This window comes from Pinus tabuliformis, chromosome J, assembly GCF_031772625.1.
Source record: "Pinus tabuliformis cultivar Carrire ecotype Pingquan chromosome J, CPIR1, whole genome shotgun sequence".
Lineage (NCBI taxonomy): Eukaryota > Viridiplantae > Streptophyta > Pinopsida > Pinales > Pinaceae > Pinus > Pinus tabuliformis.
In genome coordinates this window covers 1,450,726,165-1,450,740,461 of record NC_142295.1, presented here as the reverse complement: position 1 = coordinate 1,450,740,461, position 14,297 = coordinate 1,450,726,165, and the positions used below count along the sequence as shown (strand labels likewise).

Below are 14,297 nucleotides of genomic sequence, written 5' to 3'. Positions count from 1 at the left end.
ATGCTCTTCTCTTATGGCCAACTAAATGGTTAGGACATGACAAATTTTGCAAATAATAAATAATGTCTTTATACCATTCAAGTTGACCCAATCTTTGAAGTTCTGACGAAGTTAATTCCAAATCATTTTGACAAATCATTCCTATCGCTTTCTCATTTCCTTCAGTCAAGATTTTGGCCAATCCCTGGCCTTTCACAAGCTTGGTAGGTCTAATATCCAAATCGTACCCCTGAATCTTCGAGACCCACCCAGTTCGAGTTCCTAAGCAATTAGCTTGGACTAAAATATCCTTTATAGCAGAGTGGGGAACAAATGCAATTATCCTAGAATACCCCACATAAACTCTGATCTGTTTAAGAGACTTGACTAAAGCATAAGCTTGCTTCTCCATGGTGCTATCCTTCAACTCAGACCATTGGAGGGACCTACTCATAAAAGCAATAGGTTGCTCATGCCCTTCATTATTCTTTTGAAGCAACACCCCAGCAATAGTATCTTCGGATGCAAAAGAGAAAATCAAAAACTCCTTTGAATAATCAGGGCTTATTAGTAAAGGTGCTTTGACTATAGAATCCTTTATTTCCCGAAAACCTTTTCTACCCTCATTTCCCCAAACAAACTTAACATCTTTCTTTAAGAGGGTTTGGATGGGTTTGACAATCTCAGCATAATTTGGCATGAACCTTCTAAGAAAATTAATCTTTCCTAAGAAGGATTGAAGGGTTTTAACATTATGGGGCAAAGGAATCTTTTGAATAGCCTCAACTCTTTCAGGGTCAATCTTGATCCCATCCTTTGAAATGATGTGACCATGCAACTTCCCTTTAGTCACTCCAAAAATAGATTTAGCAGGATTTAAAGATATTCCATACTCTCTACACCTATCAAAAATTTGCCTTAGGTGGCTTATATGGGAAATTCCATTTTTTGAAAAAACTGTTAAATCGTCTTGATAGATCTCAATAAATTTCCCAATTAAACCCTTAAAGGCATAGTCCATAGCCCTTTGAAAAGTTGCTCCAGCGTTCGTTAATCCAAAAGGCATCCTCAAATATTCAAAAGTACCCCATGGTGTGGTGAATGTTGTCTTATGTCTATCCTCCTTCTTCACCAAGACTTGGTTGTATCCTAAAAATCCATCTAACAAAGACATCATTCCAGATCCTGTTACCCTTTGCAATAATGTTTCCATATTAGGTAAAGGGTAATTATCTTTTTTACAGGCTAAATTAAGATTTCGAAAGTCTACACATAGCCTAATTGATCCATTCTTCTTCCTCACAATAACCAAGTTTGAACACCATGTGGAATGCCTAGTGTGAGCAATAATACCAGCCTGAAGCATCTTTTGCAATTCCTTTTGTACCAAGGGGGCTAACTTAGGATTGATTTGCCCAAATTTCTGCCTAAAGGGTTTGGCATTTTCATCCTTAAGAGGGATAGTATGTTCCATAACATCTTCCCTATAACCTTTCAACTCATCATATGAAAAAAACCAAAACATCTCTACATTCATGAAGTAACTTTATCAAATTCTTCCTTTCTTGCTCATTGGTACCCTTGTCTATTTTAATTTGGGTCAGAGGGGTACCAATATTCACTTCAATGAATTCCCCTGGGCCAAATTTCTTATCATCTTTTCTCTTTGATGCATCATGTCTGTCAAACACTTGTTCCAAGGCTACACGTTCCCTAGGAGTGGGATTTGTCACCACATTACACTCCTCATAATCACATCCTTCCTCTTTGTAGCCAGCCTTAAATTCAGAAAATTCCTCCATGTTATTTAAAAAATGAACCACCTGGCTTTGATCATTAAAAATTTGCCAATGCTCTAGATTATCAGGCACTGATGGCCTAAAGATAATTTCCATCTTAATTTTATCATCCATCAAGTTCTCTCCAAGCTGTAATGTAGATGCAGCAACAACCAGCTCATCAGCTTGTTTATTTCCTTCCCTAGGAATTGCTTGAAGGTCTAATGCATCAAAATATTCCATATTATCCCAAACAGTGTTTCGATACTTCTTTAATCTATCATTCTTGTGTGCAAATTGATTCTTAGTTTGAAGAATGACTAGATTAGAATCCCCCTTGATACTAAGAAACTTTATCCTCAAGTCTTTTTCCAACTCAAGACCCAACAATAGAGCCTCATACTCTGCTACATTGTTGGTTGGATCAAGTTCCAATCTATAGGCAAACTTGAATATGTGACCAAGAGGGGAGGTAAGGACAATTCCAGCACCCTTACCATACCTAGAATGGGCACCATCAAAAATCATGTGCCAAACACCATCTTTCTTACAATCAACCTCCTTCGCCAAAGGAGGAAAAGAATTAGCTAGGATAGCATAGTTTCCCAAGTTATCAGATTCATACACAATTTCATTATGAGGCTCCTTGGGATTTTCTATATGAAACTTTCTCTCCAATTCCCTATCCAATCTAACCATGATGCCCTCACTATTAGGGATGGTAGCATAACTTAAATCCATTTGCAAACTACCCCCAATATCAGCTCCCCACTTTCTAGACAATAACATCCCCCAAGCATCAGGCACATCAATCACCACAATATCCATGGTGATCATAATGTCAGGATGTACAGCTAAGTGGACTTGAAGATCTTTTATCAAACCACACACTTCAATGATCTTTGAATCCATTGCACAAATGTTGTGGTAGGGTCTAGAAATCCTCAAAATTAATTGATTCATGACTTTCTTAGTCATGACACAAGATGATGCCCCAGAGTCAAACATACAATTGTGTAAAAGCATTCCATTGACCAACATATTTATGAAAAAACGTTGGTGGTCTCTGTTATCTCTACACATATCACTACTTTGCAGAGTGATAGGGGCATCCTCATATCTATCCCTAGAAAAAATAGACATTTCTTTTCCATTGGGAACATCAATGGCTTTCAACAATTTATATCTTTGGGAGGGAATCTTCATGATTTCAGTGACGGAACTAAAATCTTAGCATTATTAATCCATCCTCCCAAGTCAATATTCAACTTCGATGTGGGTGGAGTGAAAGTTTTACTATGATTTCTTCTTTATTCTTTCCCCTTTCCTTATCCTTGGCTATCTCTAAAATCTGAGTTGATGAAGGCTTCTCTCCATATAATTCAGTGATCCTATCTAAATCTTCAAAATATTTATACTATAGGAGGATGGAGACTTTTCATTTACCTTCTGACTACTCTCCATATCTCCCATCCCATTTTCCAAGGACAAATGATGCTCTTTTCCAACTACATTGATTTGTTCACTTGTTCCCATCATATCTCCTTCTAGGATCCTTCTTGCATAAGGACAAGTGAGTTCATCATGTATGTCATCGCAAGGTCTACAATAAGGCATGGAATCATCAACTAATTTTGTAGACTCGAGTGGATTAGGTGGCCTATGGTCATTGGGAGGTCCTCTCTTTTGCCATCTACCATTTCCTCTATTTGGGAATCTCCCACCTTGATTTCTTTCCATGGCCACTAATTGATTTTGGATAGCATTCATTTGACTGGTGTGATTTGCCTCCATACTCTTGATGAATTGGGTTAACTCCTTAATAGGATCATGTGTAGTCTCTTCTTCGGCCTTGCCTTTGGAATCATTCAGTTTCAATGGCCCTCATTGAAACTAGGAATTTCATATTTTCCTGATTGCTTTCTAGCCCTTTCTATTTTCAAGGCTTCAGATTGAGCTACACTCAAATTCGTAGGCTCCTTCCTCCTCAACTCATAGGCAGTATCAACCCCAAAAGCATCTAGATATGAGCATAAAAGAAATTCATCAGGAGGTTTAACAGTAGCAAACATGCTTTTTACTAATTCATTGAATCTCTTGTTAAACTCCTCCATGGTTTCATTCTCATTTTTCTTCATGTTGCTAATCGCGTTGATCAAATGCCTATTTTCCTTCTTCTCTCCAAACTTGCCTAAAAAGGCAGTTAGAATGGCTTGTAAAGAGTTATATGAGTTAGCAGGTTGCTCAGTGAACCAATCAAGAGCATCCTCTTCTAAAGATAAAACAAAATGTCTCATCTTCACATCCTCATAATTAGCAGTGTTACACCATTTAAAGATACAAACATTAAAGTTTTCACATGTGATGTAGCACTAATGGCATTGTTACCCTGAAAGGAAGGCAACTTTTCAATAGCCTTGTCAGGGATATTGTGAGGATAGCCATTTATGTTAGTGAAGTCACAAGGAGCAAAAAGATCATTCATGATGTTAGGCTCTACTTGTTCTTGAAAAAGCAAATGAATATCAGAAATAGCCTCTTGCCCAAGACTAGCAAGAGCTCTACTACGAGAAAGTCTATTCAACCTCTCTCTAAAAACCCTTTCAGGATCAGAAGAGGGGCTAACTAGACCACTTGAATTTCTCCTAGTAGAGACTCTTGCAAAATTTGGATTGAGTGGAGTCGCCACTTGAGCAAGAATCTAAATCTAAAGTTCAAAAATGCTAAAACCAAAAGGTTAGTCGATTTCCCAGGTACAAGAAAGCTTGTCCCCGGCAACAGCGCCAAAGATGTTGACCCTGCCGCCTACACCTACCTACAAGTCAATGAGAAAAGCCTTCAACCCCACAAGGTGTGGTTGGTGGCAGGGAACTCGAGAAGGGGTTGTCACACTGAATCCCTTCTCTCTCCGTTTAAGCTATCTCCTAGGTTAGCTAAGGGGGTTGGTCCCCAATGAAAAGTTAAGTTAAAAAGAGATGTGAGTTTCTAGGACAATTGTTAGAGTTAAATAGATTATTTCTTTAATATTTATAAGCAAAAACTGATATGAGAAATTACCATCATAAGATAAGCATGAAATACATAAACAACCAGTGCCTTCCAAGTATTTGCTCTTTAAGAAATGAAATTGTATTTTGCTTGAAACAAAAGTAGAATACTTAAAAAATTGAAAGCAAAACAATCCTGAAATGGAGACTAAGATGACATGAAATAGTCAAAATGACAATCTACAATTAGTGTACAAGAACTAGGTCAAGACATGCAAGTAGAACTCCATACTTGTCTAGTTAAAAAAATGCTCTAGGTAGCAAATAAAATCTTTGAAAGCACAAGATATTGATCAAGAAAAATATTTAATTTAAATTTATGTGATCTTAATAAGCTAGAGGAAGGGAAATTGCCCAAGGATGATCCAGAGAACACTTGTACCATCAAATATCATCAGTCAACAGAGTTTTTTAACTCTACTTCTATCTTCTCATCATCTTTCTTGTACCCAGATTCCACACCCTGTGGGGAATTGTAATAAGTGATACTAGTAATGATGAGTTTTTGAATCTGTAACAGGCCTAGGATGTTGGGACTCGATCAGCAAACGAGTACACCTTGGAGTGTTTTTTTTATCCGGTTAATTATCCCTTTTTTTCAGAGGCGGATAATTTTCTGGGTTTTTCACTCATTTTTTACCCCAAAGCCGGGGTGACGGTTTGAAGGTTGAGCCCCTAACACATCTTAGTGTCTAGAGTCGATGTATATTACCATACTAGATCACACAAAAAAATTCGTGGAATTTGGCTAGGTCTAAATAGGATTTTTTAATAATTAAGAATTTCCGCAAAATGGGATTTTTTTAATTATTTTCTATGTAATGGATAAATAAGTGGCCTTAGGAAAATATCTGGGGCATGTGACTACTCGAAATTCATCCTCAGAGGCCCAGCATTATTTTAGGACCCACTTTGGCAGTCAAAAAATGGCTTATAGTCCTTCAAAAGCCGATTTTTCAAAGGACAGTAGCCAAAATGAGGAAAAAAATTCAAAAGAATAAATAATTGGAAAAATTTATAATTTTTTCTGAAGTCAAAATAAGTAAAATTTTGACATGAAAATTATGTGGAGAGTGAAGGGTGATGTAGCAGCAATGTTGGGCCCACCACATGAAACCACAAAGAAAGTCAAAGTTCCAAGTCAAATAAAGTCAAAGAGGGCCCACGTTGAGTTTATGAGCCACATCGAATTGTTAAAAGTGATGATTTATTTCAAAAGGACGAGAAACTCAAAATATTAAAGGTGGACACATTAAACTAGTTCCAAAGTTAAGGGGGGACAATAAAAGTGACATGGCAGATCTTGTCCCCACTTAAAATCACACATTGGCAATTTGTTAGTGGAGTACGCATCAGCCAATTTCAACGAATGCACAGGCAGTTAAAGAAGCATATGTAGAGCTAGAGACTCATGGATTAGTGGGGGACAACACCGCCATGTGTTAAGAGTTTGTCCCCATTCATTGGCACACATTGTAACACATGTAGTTGACAGCCAACAAGGGGGACTATGCTGCCAGTTTAAACAGTGAATGCAGCCTTCAATTCAGCCAGCTAGAGAGCACGTAAAGAAGACTTTAGTGCACACGCAGCTCAAGAAAAGACAAGTATATGTGGCAGAAAATTAAACACAGGTTTGGAGAAAGTTGTCTCCTCTCATCTCTACTTTTTTACACACAATGAAGCAGCACATCTCTGAAAGCTTCCACACAATCACCGTAACAGCTACACACAGATCTTCATAACAGCTTACACAGCAGTTGGTTGGCTTGACTGTTTGAGGTCTCAAAAGCAGTTTAGAGGCAGCCAAACACACAGCAGATTTGAGGATATTCGATGGATAGTCAAGGAGTCAAGTTTTCCACCTACAGCCAGTCATCTTGCCAATTGTGATTTGATTTTCCACATTGGGATTGTCAATCCATCTCCACTTGTCATTGGAATTTTCCTTGGGATCATCTCCCATTTTCTTATTTATATGAGTCTTGAGCTCTCATTTGTATCTTTAGAACGAGCTGTTGGGCTTGCGGAGACTCTATTGGATTTTGTATTCATCTTTCATATAATAAAAGAGACTTTGGGGTACTATTGTGTTGGTGTTCTCCTTCCATTTCTTGAAGTGATGTTATTTCAATTTTTGTGCTTTACATTCTACATGTATGTTGGATTATGCTAGTTATCATTTTGCCACTTGTTTGGATTAACATATGCAAGCTATCTTGTATGGTTTTTTGGGTTAGAGAAATACTCTAGGAAGAGGAGCACTAGAAGATTTTTGGTGAAATCTCTAGCCTTCTCCTCCATTGTATAATCTAATCCCTTATGATTGCTGACATCTTTTTCCAAGTGTGTAGAGATCTTTAGATTTGGTTGAAGGATTTACTTGGGCGTGGGGTAGCTCTCCAATAGACCTAGTTATCATTTTGCCACTTGTTTGGATTAACATATGCAAGCTATCTTGTATGGTTTTTTGGGTTAGAGAAATACTCTAGGAAGAGGAGCACTGGAAGATTTTTGGTGAAATCTCTAGCCTTCTCCTCCATTGTATAATCTAATCCCTTATGATTGCTGACATCTTTTTCCAAGTGTGTAGAGATCTTTAGATTTGGTTGAAGGATTTACTTGGGCATGGGGTAGCTCTCCAATAGACGAACTAACTCCCAAGATCAAGAATAGAAGGACCCAATCGGTTTGCCTCAAAGATCTCATCAAACGATTTTGAAAGAGGGAGTTTCCTTTCCTCTAGCTTATTAAGATCACATAAATTTAAATTAAATATTTTTCTTGATCAATATCTTGTGCTTTCAAAGATTTTATTTGCTACCTAGAGCATTGTTTTAACTAGACAAGTATGGAGTTCTACTTGCATGTCTTGATCTAGTTCTTGTACACTAATTGTAGATTATCATTTTGACTATTTCATGTCATCTTAGTCTCCATTTCAGGATTGTTTTGCTTTCAATTTTTGAAGCATTCTACTTTTGTTTTAAGCAAAATACAATTTCATTTCTTAAAGAGCAAATACTTGGAAGGCACTGGTTGTTTATGTATTTCATGCTTATCTTATGATGGTTATTGCTCATATCAGTTTTTGCTTATAAATCTTAAAGAAATAATCTATTTAACTCTAACAATTCTCCTAGAAACTCACATCTCTTTTTAACTTAACTTTTCATTAGGGACCACCCCCCTTAGCTAACCTAGGAGATAGCTTAAACAGAGAGAGAAGGGATTCAGTGTGACAGCCCCTTCTCTGAGTTCCCTGCCACCAACCACACCTTGTGGGGTTGAAGGCTTTTCTCACTGACTTGTAGGTAGGTGTAGGCGGCAGGGTCAACAGCCTTCCAAAGCTTATGCCCTTAACAATTAAGTATAGTCCACTATGATGCATCAATGGTCATTGTCCCTAATGATTGATGACTTTCACATGATCTTGAGATGGTTTCGCTCAGTGTTGTTAAAATCGCGATAAAATCGCGAAAAAATCGCGATTTTATCACTATCCCGCTTAAATCGCGATTTTTATCCCAAAAAATCGCGGGCTTTTTTTTATAACGATTTTTTCGAAAAAATCGCGATTTTTATTGAAAAAAGCGCCGAGGCGCGGGGCAGCGGGCTTTAAGTTATGAAAATCGATTTTTTATTAGTCATTTCTGACTTTCGCCGCGCGGAGGAGGAGGAGACGCCTTGTGGAGGAGAGCTGAAGGGTTTGGGAGCGAATCCAAGTGGTTTTAGGAGAAATCCAAGACAAGATCACCAATTTGTCCATAAAAACGGTATGTAGATTAAAAATTTTTTGTTTTCCTTGTTATAAACTTTGTTTTTGGTTGAGAAATTTCATATGGGCACCATTTGTTTTCAATCTTCATTGTTTTTAAAGATTTTTTTGTAATTTTTCATTGATTTGCGATGGGTAACTTGGTATGACTATGGGAACCAATTTTTTTTTTTTTTTTTTCCTTTTTTTTAAACATTGTTTATGTTTTTTTATTTTCATTGTTTTTTGGCATTTGCCATTTGGTTGGGTAACTTGGGATTTTGTAAATTTGTAACTTGTAATTTTGTAAATGCTAAATTGTAATTTGTAATCCTAAATTCCTATTTCCTAATCCTTATTTTTCCATAGGTTTGCAAATTCAAAATTCAAAAACAAACATGCCAAGGAAATTGGATCCTTTCTGGGAATATGGTGAACCTAAAGCTCTGAATGATAGACAAAACTTGAATTGCAAGTTGTGTGGAAAGGAGATATTCGGGGGGGTGTACAGGTTGAAGTTCCACCTTGCACAAATCCCTGGACGTGATGTGGGGCCCTGTATAAATACAAATCCTGAAATTATCCAAAGAGCCATGAGAGCATTGGGAGAATTAGAGCACACTAGAGAGGCCAAAGAAGAACTCAAAAGGCAACTAAAAAGGTCAGCTGAAGGAAGTGGGCCAAGTGGCACTGGTTCTACTGCAGCGTCAGTCAATCCGGTAGCTGCATCATCATTTTTTGTTCCTCGAACCACACCTGGTTCACAACCAACTATCGGTTCAATGCTAAAAAGAACTGAAAAAGAACAAGCTAATAGGTTGATGGCAAAATTTCTCCTCTGGAGTGATATTCCTTTCAGCATTGTAAGGAATAATCCATTTTTCCAACCTACTGTTGATGCTATTGCCAGTGTTGGCCCGGGGTACAAAATCCCTTCTCTTCATGATTTCAGAGGCCGGATTCTTCAAGAGGAAAAGCGTGACTGCACCCAAAGATTGGAGGATTTTAGGGCATCATGGGCACAAACAGGATGCACTGTTATGTCAGATGGTTGGACTGACCAAAAGGGGAGAACCCTTATAAACTTCTTGGTTAGTTGTCCCAAGGGGACTATGTTTATCAAATCTATTGATGCAACTCATCAAATCAAAGATGCAAGAACTTTATGTGATTTGCTGGATGTGTTTATTTTGGAGGTGGGTGCAGAAAATGTTGTCCAAGTCATAACGGACAATGCTGCAAATTATGTTGCTGCTGGTAGAATGCTTATGGACAGGCATCCTACTTTATTTTGGACACCTTGTGCTGCCCATTGTATTGATTTGATGTTAGAGGACATAGGGAAAATTCCCTTTGTCAAAGATATTGTTGACTCATCAAAAAGCATCACAAAATTTATTTACAATCACACATCTGTGCTTAGCTTGATGAGAAAATGCACCAACAACAAAGAGTTGGTGCGCCCCGCCATTACACGGTTTGCGACGAGTTTCATATCTCTTCAATCCCTCTTGAATTCTATGTGGGATTTGAAGAGAATGTTTCTTTCAGAGGAGTGGCGTGCTTCGTCAATGAGCCGCAAACCAGAAGGAGAGGCCGTGTGCAGACTAGTTTCATACCAGGAAGACTTCTAGGCGGGAGTGCAGGAGGTGTGCGCTGTTACTGAACCTTTGGTAAAGGTTCTTCGGTTGGTTGATGGTGAGAAGCCCGCAATGGGCTATTTGTATGAAGCCATGGACAGGGCCAAAGAAGCCATTCGGTCCTACTATGATGATAAGGGAGATGATGGGTTTCAGAGACAACTCCTTCTATGGGAAGTGATTGATGAGCGATAGAACAACACACTCCATCGTCCCATTCATGCTGCTGGGCTTTTCCTGAACCCTGCATTTTCTTATGCATGTGGGTTTCATTTTGATGCTGAGGTCATGGAAGGATTATTAACCTGTGTCCAGAAGATGGTGAGATCTCCAGAACAACGTATAGAGATCTCTAGACAAATTGAGACATATAAGATGTCAGGTGGCACATTTGGCTTTGAGATGGCTGTCACTGATAGGACGATTAAAATGCCAGGTATTTTTTAGTTTGTACTTTGTAACTTTGTTTCAAATTTCATTGTCTCTTCAAATTCCATTTTTTTCTTATGTTTATTTAAAATTTTATTTGTAATTTTGTTGTAGACGCATGGTGGAAGATGTATGGTGGCAGAGTACCCCTTTTGCAAAAGCTTGCCGTACGCATCCTCAGCCAAACATGCAGCTCCTCAGGATGTGAGCGCAATTGGAGTGTATTTGAAAAAATACACAACAAGAAGCGCAATAGGTTAACACTTAAACATTTAAAATATTGCAAATTTCCAAATAAATTTTTGAATTCATTAAAGTTTTAAACAATATTTTTTTTATAATATTAATTATTAATTATTATTTCATGAACTTTGTACAGGTTGGAGTCCCATAGACTTAATGACATGGTCTATGTCTACTACAATCTTCGATTGTGGGTGAGACAACTAGAGAGGACACCTGATACGGAAGCCATCTCATTGGATGGGATTGACACCACTGCTGAATGGAGGGTTGAGACCGAGAGGCCTCTCATGGATCCCACTGATGATTGGTTAGTGCAGGATGAGGGGGAGGAGGAGGGGGAGGAGGAGGAGCAGGAGGAGCAGGAGCAGGAGCAGGAGGAGGAGGAGGAGCAGGTGGAGGAGGAGGAGCAGGAGGAGGAGGTGACACCGCCTACCCGAGCTACCACTACCACCAGTAGAGGACGTGGTCTCCGTCTACCTCAGCCTCCTGTAGCTGCTACTACTAGTTCTTCAGCTTCTAGAGCACGTCAGACTCCACTGCCATTTCCACCAGCACAGGCACCAGCTTCTACATCTAGAGGGAAAGAGAAAGTTGTGCCATTTTCTCGCAAGAGGGGCAGAGGAAATCAATAGGATTAGACTTTCATTTTATTGTATATGACATTATGACATGATGAGATACATTATCATATTTTTTGTTGATATTTTGAGGCTGAGTTGGGACTCAGGACTTACTATTCAGGACATGATTCAATGTTATGTGTGATTTTAGCGCTAGAAATGATATTAAACATCTTATATATTAGTTTTTTTATCATATTTATGTGTCAATGTATTTATTTTATGTTGTAGATGGTTTAGATATTAAAAAAATTGAAAAAAAATGAATATTTTTGTGCCAGACGCTTTTTTCCTGCTTTTTTCCGCTTTTTTCCCGCTTTTGCCGATTTTTTCCGCTTTATTCCCGGCGCCGATTTAATCCCGATCGCGCTTTTAACAACATTGGTTTCGCTAGGTGATTATTCACACAGTAGCAAAGGCCTTTGAGGGAACATTATATACATCCACTACACATCATGCCCAGGTTGTTTTACACTTCCAGAGAGCAGTGATGACACCTTGCAAATGCAGTGTTGCCCCTCCAAAGAAAAGCATTAGGCACTTTGATGACTCCAACATATGATTGACAGCTTCGAGCACCCCTAGATGCCGAAATGTTAAGTTCCTTTTGCTTGGTGTTGGATATTCTTGATGTTGTACCCAATGAACCTAGCATGCCCCCGGGTTGGCATTGACTTTATTTATGGACATGACTTGATCCAAAGTCCAGACAATGATGGTCATCCCCTAGGATGATAAGGGAGGGCTTGTACTTGTACTTGGAGACCCAACAATAGAGAGAGATGATGCCATGTCACACACCTAGCCAATGAGAGGGTGACATAGGACACCCAGAGCATGGTTTTGACACTTGGAATCATTTTGAGGCACATCTTGAGGGCTTCCCCTCACGAGTTCAAGTTGATTATGATGATGGGACATCTCACTAGCCCATTCATGCACTTTCATACCATTTATGGCCCAAAAAGGGCATGACATCATGCTTATGGATGATATCAACCCACATGTGTGGGATTTTAAGGCATTATTATGTTGGTTTTAGCTAAGGGGTTGGCTTGTAACTCCATGTCTTGGAAAACACTCAAAAATAAACTTGTGTAGGGGTTTGTAGGCTAATATTTTGTTGTAAAATGAAGGGATCGACCTCATATAAATAGAGGATCCCTCCATTCTTGTTTTTCATCATTACACTAGAGATTTCGAGATTTCGGCCCCTCTTCTAGGGAACAATTTAGCCTTTGTCTTATTCACTACCTATGGAGATGTGTTTTCTATGGAGCATTTGCTATTTGAGATTGCCTTTTGTATTGGAGATGTCCTTTTGGAATTGAAAGGTGGTCTTTTCATGGAAGGAATTGTAAGCTAATTGTTTTTTTTCATTGTTTTGTATGTAAATGAATTAATGCTAAGGTTTTTTCATATCCATGACTAAACGCATATTATTCGTGGGAAATCTTGGTTAAATTTGTGCATGTTAAATACTCTCTTCCTTGAAATCCATGGAAAAACTCCTAGTGTGCATCTCCTATTTAATTTCTCCCCTCCAAAAATGTTAGTTGGAGTTTATAAAGTGGAAAATTGATTTTTCCCCACTTACTCCAATCATTAGTCATTTCTCTCTAAAAATTTCCCTAGACTCCATCAACCAAGTAGGATTAGGCACTAATAAAATATTGTGTTGATCAAAAAACTCCAAAACTAAAATATTTTCTCCTTTTATATTTTCCTGGGCTTCTTAAGGCAAGCTATTAGGGTTTTTAATAGGGAAGATTTATCCCTGGGGCATTTGGATGCTTGTTGGTGGAATAAAAACGTAAGATCTATCTCCCTACTCCTTTAAACCAGTGTTGGAAAAATTGCCATCGGCAAAAAATTGGCAAGCGACCAGAAAACATCTTTTCGACAACATTAGCGAAAAAATCGGCAAAAATCAGCTAACCACAGCACATTAAAAAATACAAAATATATTCATTTTTTCAAAATTGGAAAAAATCAAGAAAATTTGGAAAAAACAGCAAAAATTGGGAAAAATCGCGGTTTTTACCCGGCGATTTTTCGACAGCTGAAAAAAATCGCAATGTTGCTGATTTTTTGTCGATGTGTGCAACACTACTTTAAACACAAAATATAGCTTTGTGGTGGTGAATATTCCCTTAATACGGTTGACATCATCTTCTCTGAGTCAATTTTGTGCCTTGGAAACCCTAACCCTAGCCTTGCTTCAACTTGGGGCCTATTTTGAGGATTTTGCTCTATTGCTTTATAGATCTAATTTTTTAGCAAACCCTTTCCTTGACTTTTATATGTCTAGGTATTTACTCATTGTTGCACATCAAGAAACCCTAGTTTATGCAAGTTTTTATCTAGCCTAGGTGTATGGTACATCGCTCCCTTATCAAGAAGAACTAAGCCTTGTCCAAAACAAAGTACCTTCACCTAGTCTATTTTCATCACCATGAGCCCTATACTTAGAGTACCTTTATAGGTAAATACTAGGAAGCCTCCATTGTGATGAAATTCCACTAAAGAGCAGGACGAGAATTGTTGAGGTGACAATGGCAATATCTGATCATTGTTATTACAAGGTCTAGCCCTCACCTTGTGAACTCCATCACAGGGCTTGCTAGACTTTGCACCAATGGGAACCACAAACTGTTGGAAAATGTGAGACTTCCATGTTGAAGAGTTGTGATATGATGAAGACACCAAGGCCAAGGAATGCCATGCAAAATAAACAAACAATTGGGGAAATGGTAGGTGTGCCAGAATTAAAGGGATAATATAAGGGTAAAGTACCATAG

At 38.3% G+C, this 14,297-nt stretch overlaps 1 protein-coding gene across 1 annotated transcript in view; it reads right to left on the bottom strand.

The window, feature by feature from the left end:
* The window catches only part of LOC149232834 (mitochondrial carrier protein MTM1-like), a 222,277-nt gene that overhangs the window by 84,922 nt on the left and 123,058 nt on the right, over positions 1-14,297 (bottom strand). The gene's annotated exons all lie outside the window — the stretch shown is intronic.